At 41.1% G+C, this 13,753-nt stretch overlaps 1 protein-coding gene across 1 annotated transcript in view; it reads right to left on the reverse strand.

Moving 5' to 3' along the window:
* Adgrl2 (adhesion G protein-coupled receptor L2) overlaps positions 1-13,753 on the reverse strand; it is a 647,549-nt gene that overhangs the window by 498,830 nt on the left and 134,966 nt on the right. Inside the window, exon 2 of the mRNA XM_076575175.1 lies at positions 12,475-12,563. The gene's annotated coding sequence lies outside the window, so the exon portion shown is untranslated. The remainder of the gene's footprint in view (positions 1-12,474; positions 12,564-13,753) is intronic.

Below are 13,753 nucleotides of genomic sequence, written 5' to 3' on the forward strand. Positions count from 1 at the left end.
CATTTTATTATTATTATTACTAACATTTATTATTATTATCATCATCATAATAATTATTATTAGTGTGTGTGTGCCTGCTATACCTCATGTGTGGCAATCAGAAGTATGTGGAATCCGTTCTTCCCTTTCACCTTTATGTGGGTTCTGGAGATCCAATTCAGCTCACTGGGCTTATGTGGCAAGTCCCACCAGGCCTGGCTTTGTTATTTTCAGATTTATCCAGTTGTCATGCACATACATGGGTGTTTTGCCTGAGTGTATGTATGTGCATTGTGTGCATATCTGGTGCCTGTGGAGGTCAGAAAGGGGTGTCAGATCCCCTGGAACTGCAGTTACAGATGGATCAGCAGGTGGGTGCTTGGAATTTAACCCAGGTTCTCTGTAAGAGTCACAAGTCTTCTTTACAGCTGAGCAATCTTTCCAGCTCCCCCATCCATCTCTTTTTGTTTCATTTTTATTGTTTTTTAAATTTAATGAGGGGGGGCTGCTGGTGATGAACTCAGTCATCATGCTATTATGTCAAGTGCTTTACCAACTGAGTTATTGCCCCAGGCCTTTACATTTGTTTACTCTGACTCTTTTTGCTTGCTCTTGGGATCCTTTTTTCCTATTGTGTTGCCTCATCCGCCCTTCCTATGAGGGTTTGTGCCTAGTCTTATTACCTCTTGTGGTTCCATGTTCAGTTGATATCACTGGGAGGCCTGCTCCCTTCTGAAGGAAGTGGAGGAGCAGTGGATCTGGGGCAAAAAGGAGGTGGGTGAGTGGGAATTGGGAGGAGTGTGGACAGGGGAGGTGCATGGAGGGTGTAAATGGAGGAGTGGAAGGAGGAGAGACTTCAGTCAGAATGTACGGTATGAGAGAAGGAAAAACAATCACCCCTGTTGGAAAGAGTGTAAGAGCCACAGGGGATGGTGAACCAGAGGAGGACACGGCCCTCTAAATCAACATGAACAAAGCTCATATGAACTCAGAGACTGAAGCAGCATGCATAGGGCCTGCATGAGTCTGCACCATGTCCTCTGTGTATGCATTATGACTTCCAGGTTAGTGGGTTTTGTTTTTAAATGGAATTTCTGAGTGTGTGAACACGTGGGTCTCTGATTCTTGGGTCTTCTCTTGGGCTCTTTTCTTTCTGATGGTTTGCCTGGTTCAACTCTGATGTGAGAGTTTTTGTTTTACATTATTATACTTTACTTTGTTGTATTTTATTATTATCTCTTAGGAGCCTGTTCTTTTCTAATAAGACACAGAAAAGGAAGGGGGTGGATTCAATTGGGAGGGGAGGTGGGGAAGGATGGAGAGGAGTAGAGGGAGGGAAACTGTAATCAGGATCTACTACGTGAGAAAGGAATCTATTTTCACTAAAAAGAATAAAAGAGAGACTCATGCCAATTGGCTTTGGACGGTGGCTCAGTTAGCAGAGTTCTTGCTTAACATGCACAAACCCTGGATTCCATCTCCAGCACCAGATAACATTGCTCACAAGGTACAAGCCTATAATCCTAGCAACTGGCAGGTAGAGTCAGGAGGCTCAGGAGTTCAAAGGTCATCCTGGGCAATTTGAAGCTAGCTTAGGCTACATGAGACCCTGTTATAACAACAAGAACAATGATAAGAAGGATTATACCTATTGTGAAACTGGGAAATGGTGACATACTAAGAAGTAGCATTCTGTAGAATGAGGGGGGCTTGTTTTAAATAACTATGTTTCCTAAATGGGCAAGAAAACCAAGGTGGAGCCAGAGGTCACAGAAAAGGAAAGTGATGAATGACTTCTGTGTGGAGGGCCTGCTGACAGACTGTACTTGATAGCTGAAGAACTTCCTAGCTGACCCTTTCAAGTCTGTCATTCATGGAGTCCAGCCTGCTTGTGTGGCATCTCCAGGTGTGTTTCAATGAGGCACTAAACTTCCTCTCATTGACTCAAGGAGGAAGCCTTCAGGTAGGTTTAATGCCTAAGATTAAGACTGCATTAAGATTAAGTCTAAAATGTACCGCCACCAATGAGCCCTCTAGTCTTTCTGTAAGCCTTGAATTTTTGATGCAATCAATGACACCAGTGGAGCCATCTTCTGTGCAGTGGTTATTAAAGATATAAAAATCAATACAAAGATGATACTTGGAAATCTATATCACAAGATAATGAATCACCATGAGAGTCCACTAAGAAGAATGTCAGCAAACCAACAGAAGGCTTGTGCAGAACAAGGTACTTCATGCCAGGAGACTTGCAGCTAAATTTTGTATGAAACAGACATCCACAGACCATGCTTATGGCACAGTTACATGACAAGGTTTTAGTAAAATTAAGACAGAAGTTCAACTAGGCAAAAGTCTAAAACAGAACTAAGAGGAGAGGGTGTCTCTTAAAGAGAAGGAATGGGACACAGCAAAAGAACCAGAATTGAGATGTAAGCCTGAGCCAATAACATCATGATTTAACTTTAATTCACGACAAAATAGCATCAAACTTTCTCTGTCTGTAATCCTCATTCAATTTCTTTTAAATGAAGCATGATTTGCCTGCACCTTGCATCTGTAAGTACTGATTGCTATTGGAGTTGGGTCTCAGGGCTTCACAGAATGACCCAAATTTAATTTGAACTGGGGATTGATTTCGTTTCCTTCAAAGGAAGATTTTTTTCCCCTCCAAAATTGAGCTAGGGTCTGACATTGCAAGTTCATTTTAGTTTTCCCCTTGATCCAATTGCAAGTGACATGAGAACATTTATGTGCTTGGTCCCTAAGGGATGTCACAACATTGCTAATGATGTCACAAATGGCTAAGAACTACTCTGTGCCTTGAGGAATACGAATTCCCTAGAAGTTCTTTTTTTCTTTTTCTTTTACATTTATTTATTTTTATTTTATGTGTATGGATGTTTTGTCTGTGTGTATGCCCATGCACTGTGTTTATGTCTAGTACCCAGGGAGGACAGAAAAGAGTATCAGATCCTCTAGTACTAGAGTTACAGATGGTTGTAAGCCACTATGGGTACTGGGAATCTAACTCAATGCTCTTAAATGCAGAGCCATCTCTCCAGCTTCCATACCCATTATTTCTTAATTTTGGCTGCTAGGCAAAGAAGAAAAGAAGCAGGCTTGTCACAGTCCGCATTCACTAAAACACTGTATATTTAATAGACACCAAATTTATGTCTGAGATTTCCCGATTTATAACTATGTAAATAAAGTTTTATAGACAAGGATTAGGAAAGGATGTGTTTTTGTGTGTATTGGGTGGTGCAAAAGTCATAAATGTTTCTGTTTCCGCTTTCTGCAAATGCATGCAGGCACCCCTCTCTATAGCTCCCAAGGGGCTGCCCTTCAGGAGAGGCGGGCTCCAGACAACTTCATATTAAGTCCTTAACTGAGAAGTGTGGTTCTGTGTTCATCTGGAAATGTACTGGCTTACAGAGACATGCCATTGCTTTTCTTGGAGCCTCTTCATCTACCTATCATTTGGATGCCAATACAATTTCCAGAAAATAGCACAATGATTAGTTTATAGTATTGCATAGTAAGTTGCGTTTCTCTGTATTTTCATTGCATGTTTTAGAGGCTGATTTACTCAGCTGTGGCTATTGTGGAATTAGCCATTTTTTTGTTGCTGTTGTTTTTCTCCTAATATATCATACAGAAGGGAGACATAGCTCCTGTCCCTTTAACAGGTCTTTCCAGTTTTGACTTCATTTGTTCCCCTGCCCCCTCTGCATAGGCTCCCAAAGCAAAGGGACCACCAAGCAGCGTAAAACAAGAAGAATTCAGTTAGACACAAATAAAGGCAGACCTTTTCCTGGCAAGATCTGCCTGGATGAGCAATGTCTGTGGTTGAAAATACTGTGTTTTCCTGATTGTGCAGACATCTCTGATTGTCCTCTTGAACCCCAACTGCCTGGGGAACACTGCCTCTCTCTTCAACTGCTCAGTTTTCATGGTCAGCTTTGATGATGTTTGGAAGGGAGTGTCTTAAACCTCTGTACAAATCTCCTCCACAGTTACATGAATCCAGTCAGTAGTTCCCAGCATCTCTGGGATCTGGTACTAACAAAGAGCCTCTCTGGTATAACCTTTAGATCCTGTGAAACACTTTTGTGTCTTGTGGAGCTATGAAAGCCTTAGCTCTTCTTGCATAGCAGTTTTTTTTTTAAATCTTACTAGATATATTTATTAATTTACAAATAGAAGCTTTAGAGCATAGCTTAACAGTGAAGTGCTTACCTAGCACGTGTGAGGCCTCAGGTTCAATTCCAAGCACAGTACATTAAAAAAAAAGTTACTGCATTTAAAAGCTGGGTGTGATCACTCATGCCTAAAGTCATAGCATGTGAAAGGCTAAGGCAAGAGAAGTGCTCTGAGTCCCAGGACAGTCTAGGTTACAGAGGGAGACCCTGTTTCAAAAAAGAAAATGATTGATAAGCGATTGATGGGAACATGCTGTGGTTAAGGCTGTGAATGCTTGGTCTCAGAGGACCTGGCCCAGGGGAAGGTTCTTCATGGAAAACTGTGTAAAACAGCTTCTCTGAGGATCACACTCTAATTGCTTTCAGAGAAAAGCTTCCATTTTTTGTTAGTAGATAAATACAAAGGACAAATATCTAAGCCTGGGTGGAATAATCGAGTGTTTCACTAGGTGGGAGGGGTAAAACAGCAGTTCAGTGAGAGGAAAGACCTTCACAGCAGACTGATGGAAAGGGGATTTTTCTAACTGGGCAGGTCAGCCATACAGAGAAAGGTAAGTTCTCAGACAGAGTATGTTCACAAGATTAAAAACTGATGAAGTCTGAACAGACAAAACTGGCAAGGGAAGCAAGCTAGCTAGCTGAAAAGCAGGAGGTGAACCAGAAAATCATATCTTTCATATAGCTAATGTGGGTGGAACTCACAGAGGGCATTTATCATATTCCATAAAGCATAAAAGACACTTAAAAAACACTGTAACTAAATCTGGAAATTAAAAATAGAGATATATTATTTTATTATGTATTATATAAGCCAATATTAATATATTCTTAGTTTCTATGTAATAAGGAACTGTTTTAAATGATTATGGAACTAACACATGGTGGAGGCAAAGAGAATTACCCAGGAATTATACAGTTGGCTCTATGAAGTTGTATTTTTTTAAACAAACTTAGAACTCTGAACACTTGAAGACATCTAAAAGTCAAGGCTGTACCAGGCCCTTTAACAGCCAAAGCTCCTTCTGTCTACTTGGCGCCTATAAACTGGGTGAAAGCAAATCTTAGACAGTCTAATTTTAGGAGAGAGAAAGCAGGATTCAAAGATACATTTATCATATATGTGTCATATATGTACGTGTATATATATCACGTATATTTGCAGTTCTGAGTTTGAACCGAAGGCCTTGCACACACTAGGCATGAGCTCTGCTGCTGACATGATGACATACAACCTCAGCCACAGCCTGCTGGTTAAAGCAAATTAAGACAGGGTGAATTGAGAAAAAGACTAGAAAGAAATACAGCAGAAGGTTAAAAATACTTTTGTTGCATGTCGACAAAAACGATAGTCTTCACATTTTTTTCTTGTATATTTGGATATTTGCAAATTCTTTGCAGTAGTATTTCCATTACTGTCAGAAAATTTAAAACAATAGGAAATCAATGGAAAGTATGAATCTCACCACTAAAATGTCCGCAGATACAAAATGAATCCATTTTACCACTGGTGAGGCCTTAAGCTAGAGGAGAAGGTGATTCCCATAGAAGTGCAAAGGTATTTTATGCCCAATTAATTGAGAAGGCTTCGAACAAAAGTCAGGGCTCCAGATTAGGAAGGCTTAGCACAAGGAAGATTTGATAGACACGGGGAAACTGCAAGACCAATGGACACTCCTCAGCAAGAAGAGGCACTTGTGTGTAACAGCACAAAAAATATGCAAACTGGCAAAATGAGCTGAGAGGGAGGTAAATGAAAAAATGATTTGGAGGGAAACTGGCTTTGAACTATACAACAAAGAACCGCAAACAGGATTTTGTCTTCTCAATGCTGAAATTATTCAAATCCATTGGGAAATCAGTTTATGGAATGAAAACAGCACTCTGACTCCTGGTCAGATAGACGCCTGTGTTCCTGCCTTAAGTCATCGTATTGGGTCTGTTTCATTACCACCGTAGCGTTGACTTCGCCTCCAAGAGAAAGCACATAGCCTGATTTTACTCTCCCTAATTCACTTGCTCACTCAAATAGTCATTGATTTTTCTGAATCTGTAGCCCATCTGCTTGCAAAATGTTCATTGACTTCATGGGATAGAACAGTAAGTATTGGTTGATGTTAATGTACATGCATGCAATAAAACTGTCAGCCCAGTCATCTGGTACCTGAGTATGAAGAGAAGGCAGGACAATGAGGCAAGTTGGAGAGACTGAAAAAACCATGCATGACGGAGAGAGCCTGGCCTTGGGCCACAGAGAGACTTGTGTAGTGGGTAGCCATTCCAGCTTGGATCTGGAAGTTCCAACCCCCATTGAGACTCTGGCAACTGTCATGCCTACGAGGCAGGGCCAGGGGAGGCGCCTGGAGACCCAAGAGCTGGATGGGCCAGCGCTCTTTCTCTGCACTCTTTGTGCTGGGATGCTGAACGGTGAAGGTGGACTGTGCAGAGCTCCGGAGAACACCGCTGGACTGCGTTACACCTTCCCTAGACCCTGTGACCTACCTATTACTTAATTTGTGAGTTACGCCATTAAATAACTATCCTTTTAACTACGTGGAGTGGCTAAAATAATTTCTCCAATAGACTTGGGTTCAAATCCTAGCTCTACTATTCTATTTGGTTTCTATGTTTGATCAAATTAAACTTTTTGAACTTCATTTAAGCTGAGTACCGTATATTATTTCTAAGGTATGTTTTTTGAGAATCAAATGAAGTGTATATGAATTAGAACACACCATAGTGGTGGGTCCAAAACAAACTCACCATGGTAAATAAGCAATATGATTGTCATCAGAAAATCAGTTTAATTTTGTAAAAGTTGTTCTTTAAACATATTTATTTATTTAGTGTGTTTGTTATCGTGTGCCTCTGTGTGTATGCACATGTGTGGAGGTCAGGGGACAGCTTTCATTTGGGAGTTCATTCTTCCACTGTGTGTCTCCTTGGGACTTAGCTCAAGTTGGCAAGCTTGGCAGCAAGCTCTTTTCTTCACTCAGCATCTCACTGGCTTTCTATCCATCCATCCATCCATCCATCCATCCATCCATCCATCCATCCATCCATCCATCCATCCATTTTCAGCACTGGTGGTAGAAATCAGAGCCTTATGAATATAAGCGAAGATACTATACAATGAATTTTATCTCCACCTGTCTTCTCTTTATTAAGATATAATATGCTCGGCCTGGAGAAATGGCTCTAGGGTTAAGAGAAAGTTTGCTGTTCTTTCAGAGAACCCCAGTTAAGTTCCCAGTACACATGAGGGCACTTAAAATGGCTTGGGCCTCCAGCTCTAAGGAATCCAATACCATCTTCTAGCCTCACTCACATGAACATATACACAAATACAGACATACTCACACATGAACACACAGAAATACAAATCATCAAGAAAGCCAATATCTATATATTTTAGGGGACAACATGGTAACTCCATACATGTATTCAGCACTGAGTTATCATGGAATGGCAGTAGGCACCTCCCTCTCCTCAAGTGGTAATAAGTTCTGTGTTTGGAACTTTCATACTGTTTTAATTACCTTGAAATTTACCCCAGATTGTCATAGCCAACAGCTCATTCCACCATGTTATAAAGTACTAAAATGAATTCCAATTTCTCCAAGTTTTTCTGTTCTTATAACAATGCCACCTCCTCCTTCACTCTTCCTGTTTTCTAGAAACAACTGTTTATCTTCTCTTCCACTATGAGGTAGACTTTTTGTTTGTGTTTTGTTTGGGGGGAGGTACTTTGACTACTGCTGTTGTTTGTATTGTTTTGAAAAAGGTCTCATTCATTCTATAGCCCAGGCTGTCCTAGATTTCCCTGAACAGCCCACGCTGGCCTCAGTTGCATGCACTCCATCCTCAGCTTCCCAAGTCCTTAGACAACCAAGGCATGAGCATCATCAGGTGTTCCTGACTGAGTTCTACTTTCAAGTCACAACTCAGGAGTTAGAGCAAGGGCAGCTGTCATTCCTACACTGTAATTTGATAATGCATGCAACTTAAAATTTTAACATGAAAAGAAAATTTTTAGTTTTCTTTGTCTGGGTCTAGTTTTGTATTATTGACATGAGAATAATCTCATCCTCCCTAATGCAAGCAGAAAAACTCCCCCTTAGATGGTAAAGAGTTAATTCACAAAGCAAGGCACAAAAGGCTCAACATCATTAAGGCTACTGGCTTTATTAACAGGGTGTCTTTGGGGGAGGGCATGCCAGAAGCTAATAGAAAGCAGCCTGCTGGGACAAAAGGGATGGTGAAGGAAAGAGCCCTCAGGAAGGACACCGGTGGCTGATAGGTACTCCCTAAGTCCTCCTTGCGTTTCTTATTCCTGTGGTCAAGTACAGGGAGCATCTTGAAAGGAGCACCTTAAGAGAGGAGGGTTGATTTGGCCTCACGATTGAAGGGACACAGTCAATAATGCTGAGGAAATCCAGGTGGCCATAGAGGCTCAATAGGCAATGTGTCACATCTTGCCCATGTAAAGAGCAGAGAGCTGGACCTGGAGGGGAGCTCACTGACCCCAGCCCTTGTAGTCTGTGTCTGCCAGTGAAATATCACTTCCTAAGGTTTGGCAGCTTCCCAGAACAGAAGACCAGCTGGGGCTCAAATATTTAAACACATGAATCTATAAGGAACATTTCATATTCAAACTATAATAAGCAGTTTTTGTTCACAGGACCAATGTGTAACTGAAAAGCCAGCAGTGGAGGTGCCTGTCTGGGTAAGGGATTTCCCCTCTTCATCTTAGAATCGGCATTGTTGACCCTGAGAGGAGCCACTGATTCCCACTAAGCTGGGAATTTTCATGGATGTCTTTTAGGCCTTTTCCTTGTCTGTGGGGTCAAAGACTCCTGGCTGGGATTCCTTTAGCTCCACAGTGAGTTGCCCAGCTCAGTCATCTCCTCCACTTGGCTTTCAGTGATAAGACAGCTCACGGCATGCATATGCAAGCATGATCTCTCTTACGGTTTATTCCAGCAAAGTATAATCCGTCCAAACTCTGTTCATTAAAAATCACAGATTTCATAAAATAATGTATTACTGTAGCTGAACATGCACATTCTTTTTGTCTGGCATGTGAATATTTTTATATGCTGACTTTATTTGTATAAAGAAACCACAGAGATCTCTGTTTGAAACCAAAAAAATTAGATTTAGTTTACATGTTTTTGTTGGAGTGTGGTGGTTAATCTCAACTGTCAGCTTAATGAGATCTAGAGTCTCCCGGGAGATGGAGTGCTAGGCACATTTGTGGGGGAATATTTTCACTGGTTTAATTGATGCAAGAGGGCCTGCCCACTGTGGGTAGCACCAAACCTTGGGGTGGGATTTGGACTACACAAAAAAGGAGAAAGTGTCCTGAGTGCAGGCATTCATCCTACTCCGCCTCTTGACTACTGATGCGATGTAGCCACCCCCCTCAAGTTCCTGCTGCTTCTTGCCACGATGGGCTGCAACCTGGGACTACAAGCGAGTGCAAAGAAATCCTTTCTCCCTTAGGCTGCTGTGTCAGGATACTTTGTCACAATGATGGAAAAAGAAGCCAAGACACGAAGGATCCATTTGAAAACTATCTTCTACTCTTGCTGTCTAAAGAACCAAAGGCAGCAGACTTAGGACCCACTACATGTTACAGTCTGCTAAATCTTTTTGTTGCTTAGGGGTTTCTCCCTAAATATCACCCTTCAATTTTGAGGTTCTTTTTACCATTTCTTAAAATTATATCAAAGATCTTAGCCAGATAAATGCTAATTACTCTAAATCACCAGAAAGTACCACTGACAATTCGGGACTAGAGCCCAACCTGCTCCCTCAACTGAACAGACATCCATCACTGCCCTTTATGTTACCATGGTGATCAGTTTACTGATAGAATTAGATTGGAAAATGATGCTTGACTACTTTGCTGTAGAATTTAGAATTTCTAAAGAATTACACCAAAAGCATTGTCTTAATAGCTAATATTATATTCTACACAGTTGTATTGCTTTCAATGTATTCTATTCTTTTAGGGCATTGTACATGCTGGCTTATATTTTTAAATAAAACAATGAAAGAAGTATCTCAGAATCACAAAGGAGAGGAATATCTTTTATTTTTATGAAAAAAACATTTTCTCCCAACAACTTATTAGTAAGACTTGTAACCACTATTTCTATTTTGGCAATTTTGCCTTTTGCCTTTGACAATGAACATTAATATTAGCTAATAGTATCCATTATAGATATGATCAGAGTATCAGACTGGGTATAGCTCAGTGTCAGAGGGTATATTTTCCATATATGCAGCCTGAATTAAAACCCTAGGGCCATACTCACATATAAAAGTTATAGTTGTATGGGTTAACTAAGATGATTCTGATATCCATTTAGATCTTATTATAATTATTAGTTTTTGATAGCTTAGTAGACCAGTTATTTAAACTTAAAATATCATATCCTATATTAGATTACTAATGAAAATATGTCTAAAATAAAGATAGCATTTGTAATACACTCCAAGTAAAATAAATGGTATTTCTACATATATAAGCATGTCAATGGCATGTGCTATCTTTAATATCATTTTTGGAAATAGGATGTGATTCATCACTGTTTGATCATAAGCATGACAGTGACCAAGGACATTTTAGAGATGAGGACTGTAGGTCCTAAAGTAGTTGACTGACAATTTTTTCACTGAACCCTGATGGTGGTCTAGGATTCTAAACATGGTGCCCCTGTATTCTTTTCTCTGGTGTGTTACTGTCAGTCCCTTCAGGAAAGCAATATGGTGGAATTAAGCAACGACTTGCTCTTGCCTGGCCTAATAGCATCACGATTTTGCTCCTCGGAAGAGAAGGGGAGTGCGCATGGAAACAAGGGCCATTGGCACATCCACTGGAGAGATGAAGTCATTAGCTGTCCACGGGCTCATTAAACTCTAATGGTGGTCATAATCATCGCTGTGATTTGGAAGCTCTGCCTTCACCCCCATGAAAGGCTTTTTGTTTTGCAGTCTTCCTTTCATTCAGCTTCCTGAAATGCTATGCCAATTGATGTTTGCATGTTTCCAAGATGGCAACGAGCCTTCTAATTGCTTCTCCCACTACACTGTGTGCTGGCAGGAACGCACCCCACTTTCAGATCACTTGATACCTCCTGTCACCTTAGGGCTCGCCAGCACACATTCAGAGGCAATGGAATGCCAATTATTTTCCTTCCTGGCATTCCATGAAAACATGTTGTAACTCCTTAAAGGAGAGAGGGATTTGGGAGTTTGATTTCTTTAATAATTCCCGCAGGGTTAGAGAGAGTTTAGCCTGTTTTGGGGAGGGGGGGGCACTGGGTTATATCCCAGTAACATCACCCACACCACTACAAAAATTTGTTCTATTAATCATGATATCCACAACCATCAATAATAGTAATACTGATAATAACCAAGTTTTCCGCCTAAAGGAGTTGAAAGACAATGAAAGCACTACAACTAATCAGTAAAATTTTATGCTTGCTCTGCACCAGCAACATTTCAAGTGTTCTCAATCGACTGGCTTGATTGTGTTCTTCCATAACTTGTCAGAATGTCTACTGTTCTCTCACTTTGTAGAGAAGAAATCTGAAGCCCATGGTTATGTAACTAGATCATGGTAGAACCACCATTTGGTATTAAAATAACACATTTTTAAATTCAGATTGGTGTCGAAGCATAGACATTTTAGTTGTTATAGGTAGAGCCAAAGACTGTCTGGGAGAATGGTAGCTTCTAGGAATTACTCTCAACCAGGAAAACAACAGGCAGTGATGAACAGTGAGTTAAATGCATGAAACCTTCTTTTACAAAGGACTTCATTCCACCTCACTTTATCAACCAGCATCCTTTATAAAAGCCTTCATCCCATCCTACTTTAACCAGCATCCTTGCAGAAGAAGCCCAACTGGGGCATTTTATGCCTCTACAAAAGAATGCATTCTCCTGGCTTCTTGCTTCATGCAATTCTAATTCATCTCTCCTTAACTGTGATTTGTGATGCCCACTCACATTCCAAGACAAGAGTGTGCTACCATCGAAAGAATCCTTTTGTACAACACCAGCATAGGTAGGCAGCCAGCTGGCAGAAACAGACAGCAACCAACAGGAAGCCACACATCCAGTGACTCACGTTTTCATCTCTACCCAGGACCATAATTTTATCCTGAAATAAAGGCTTATTGAACATCATGACTTAGAAAACCACCCACAGGCAAAGCACCACACTTGTATACTATGTTTGAATTCACAAGGTAGCTAAAACCATAATGTGACTTACTTTGAAATTCATCGTTTATCATTAGAAACTATGTAGGCTCCATAGTCATCAGAATGAGTTGTGGAGTTTAGAGGAAATGGCCTGTCAACCTAGAACAAAAACAAAACATCCAACAGTTCAAATTCGGCATGAAAAGATCAAGAGAATTGAAAGTACTTTAGTCTGCACATTAAGTGTCAGCTAAAGCGCTGGCTTCGGAGTCTGGAGATGAAGGCAGCCACTCACACGGAGGAACACCAGGTAGCAGAACCCCCGTGCTTGCCTCTGGTTTTTGAAGAATCAGTTAAATGAAGAGAGCAAAGGCTACAAACCATTCCTGGAAATGAACAACGTAACCAAACCCAGGAGGGAGGAGCCTGCTGCCACCCACCTGGAGAGACAGGTTAATCAGAAGATCAATTTCTCTCTTATCTTAGTCATTAGGCAGCCATTGATACCACCTGCTCACTTTAAACATACAAATACAAGGCAGACATCAGAAAGCTGACGTCATGCTCCAAAAGCCCTCTCTTTCTGCAGAGTGACAGGAGGACCAGGGTCCAACTCTGACCCCGAGAATCTGGGCATCTGCTCCTCTGGCAAACACAGGTGGGAGGGTGAATCAAAAAGCCAATCTCCAAGTGCAGGGAGTAGAAGATGGATATGCCAGAAACAGGAGCTATATTTACGCATGTGAAAGTCAACTGGAACTCAAGAAATAGTTAATGCATTGGGGAAGTTTCTCTCCTCTGAACCAATTCTATCCCTTGGATCCAAAGTGGCAATTCTTTAAAAACACACAGATAACACACAGATTTTATTTACTAATTTTACTGGTGTTGAGGATCACCGACTCCCCTAGGTGTAGACCACTCTTTCCAAAGCGTAAGGCAAGGCTCACTTGTCTGGGTGTGTTGTCAGCTGCTAATGGCCAAGATTTAAAATGACTCCATGGAATTCCCAAAGGGAAGCCAGTGCCGCCCCACCAGTGGGAGAAAGGGGAGATAGTTTCCGAAGCAGTAGTTGATCTTTTCCTGCAGTAGCTCCTTCGTGTTTCTTTCAACTTCAACTTTTTCTTAACCACTGTACACTCATGGGAAGTAGAGCTGCATAAGAGGAGGATCATCACAGCCCCTCACCTGTGCAGCAAATGAATATTCAAGCTGCCTTTCCCTTTTTGTATTTTGAGACAAGGTCTCCTTATGTAGCAAGCTGGCCACAAACACCTGATTCTCACTGCCTCAGATGCTAAAATGTTGAGACTAAAGGTGTGCACTTTCCTATAAAAGGAATACATTAC

The sequence above is a fragment of the Peromyscus maniculatus genome, chromosome 6 (assembly GCF_049852395.1).
Source record: "Peromyscus maniculatus bairdii isolate BWxNUB_F1_BW_parent chromosome 6, HU_Pman_BW_mat_3.1, whole genome shotgun sequence".
In the NCBI taxonomy this organism is placed as follows: Eukaryota; Metazoa; Chordata; class Mammalia; order Rodentia; family Cricetidae; genus Peromyscus; species Peromyscus maniculatus.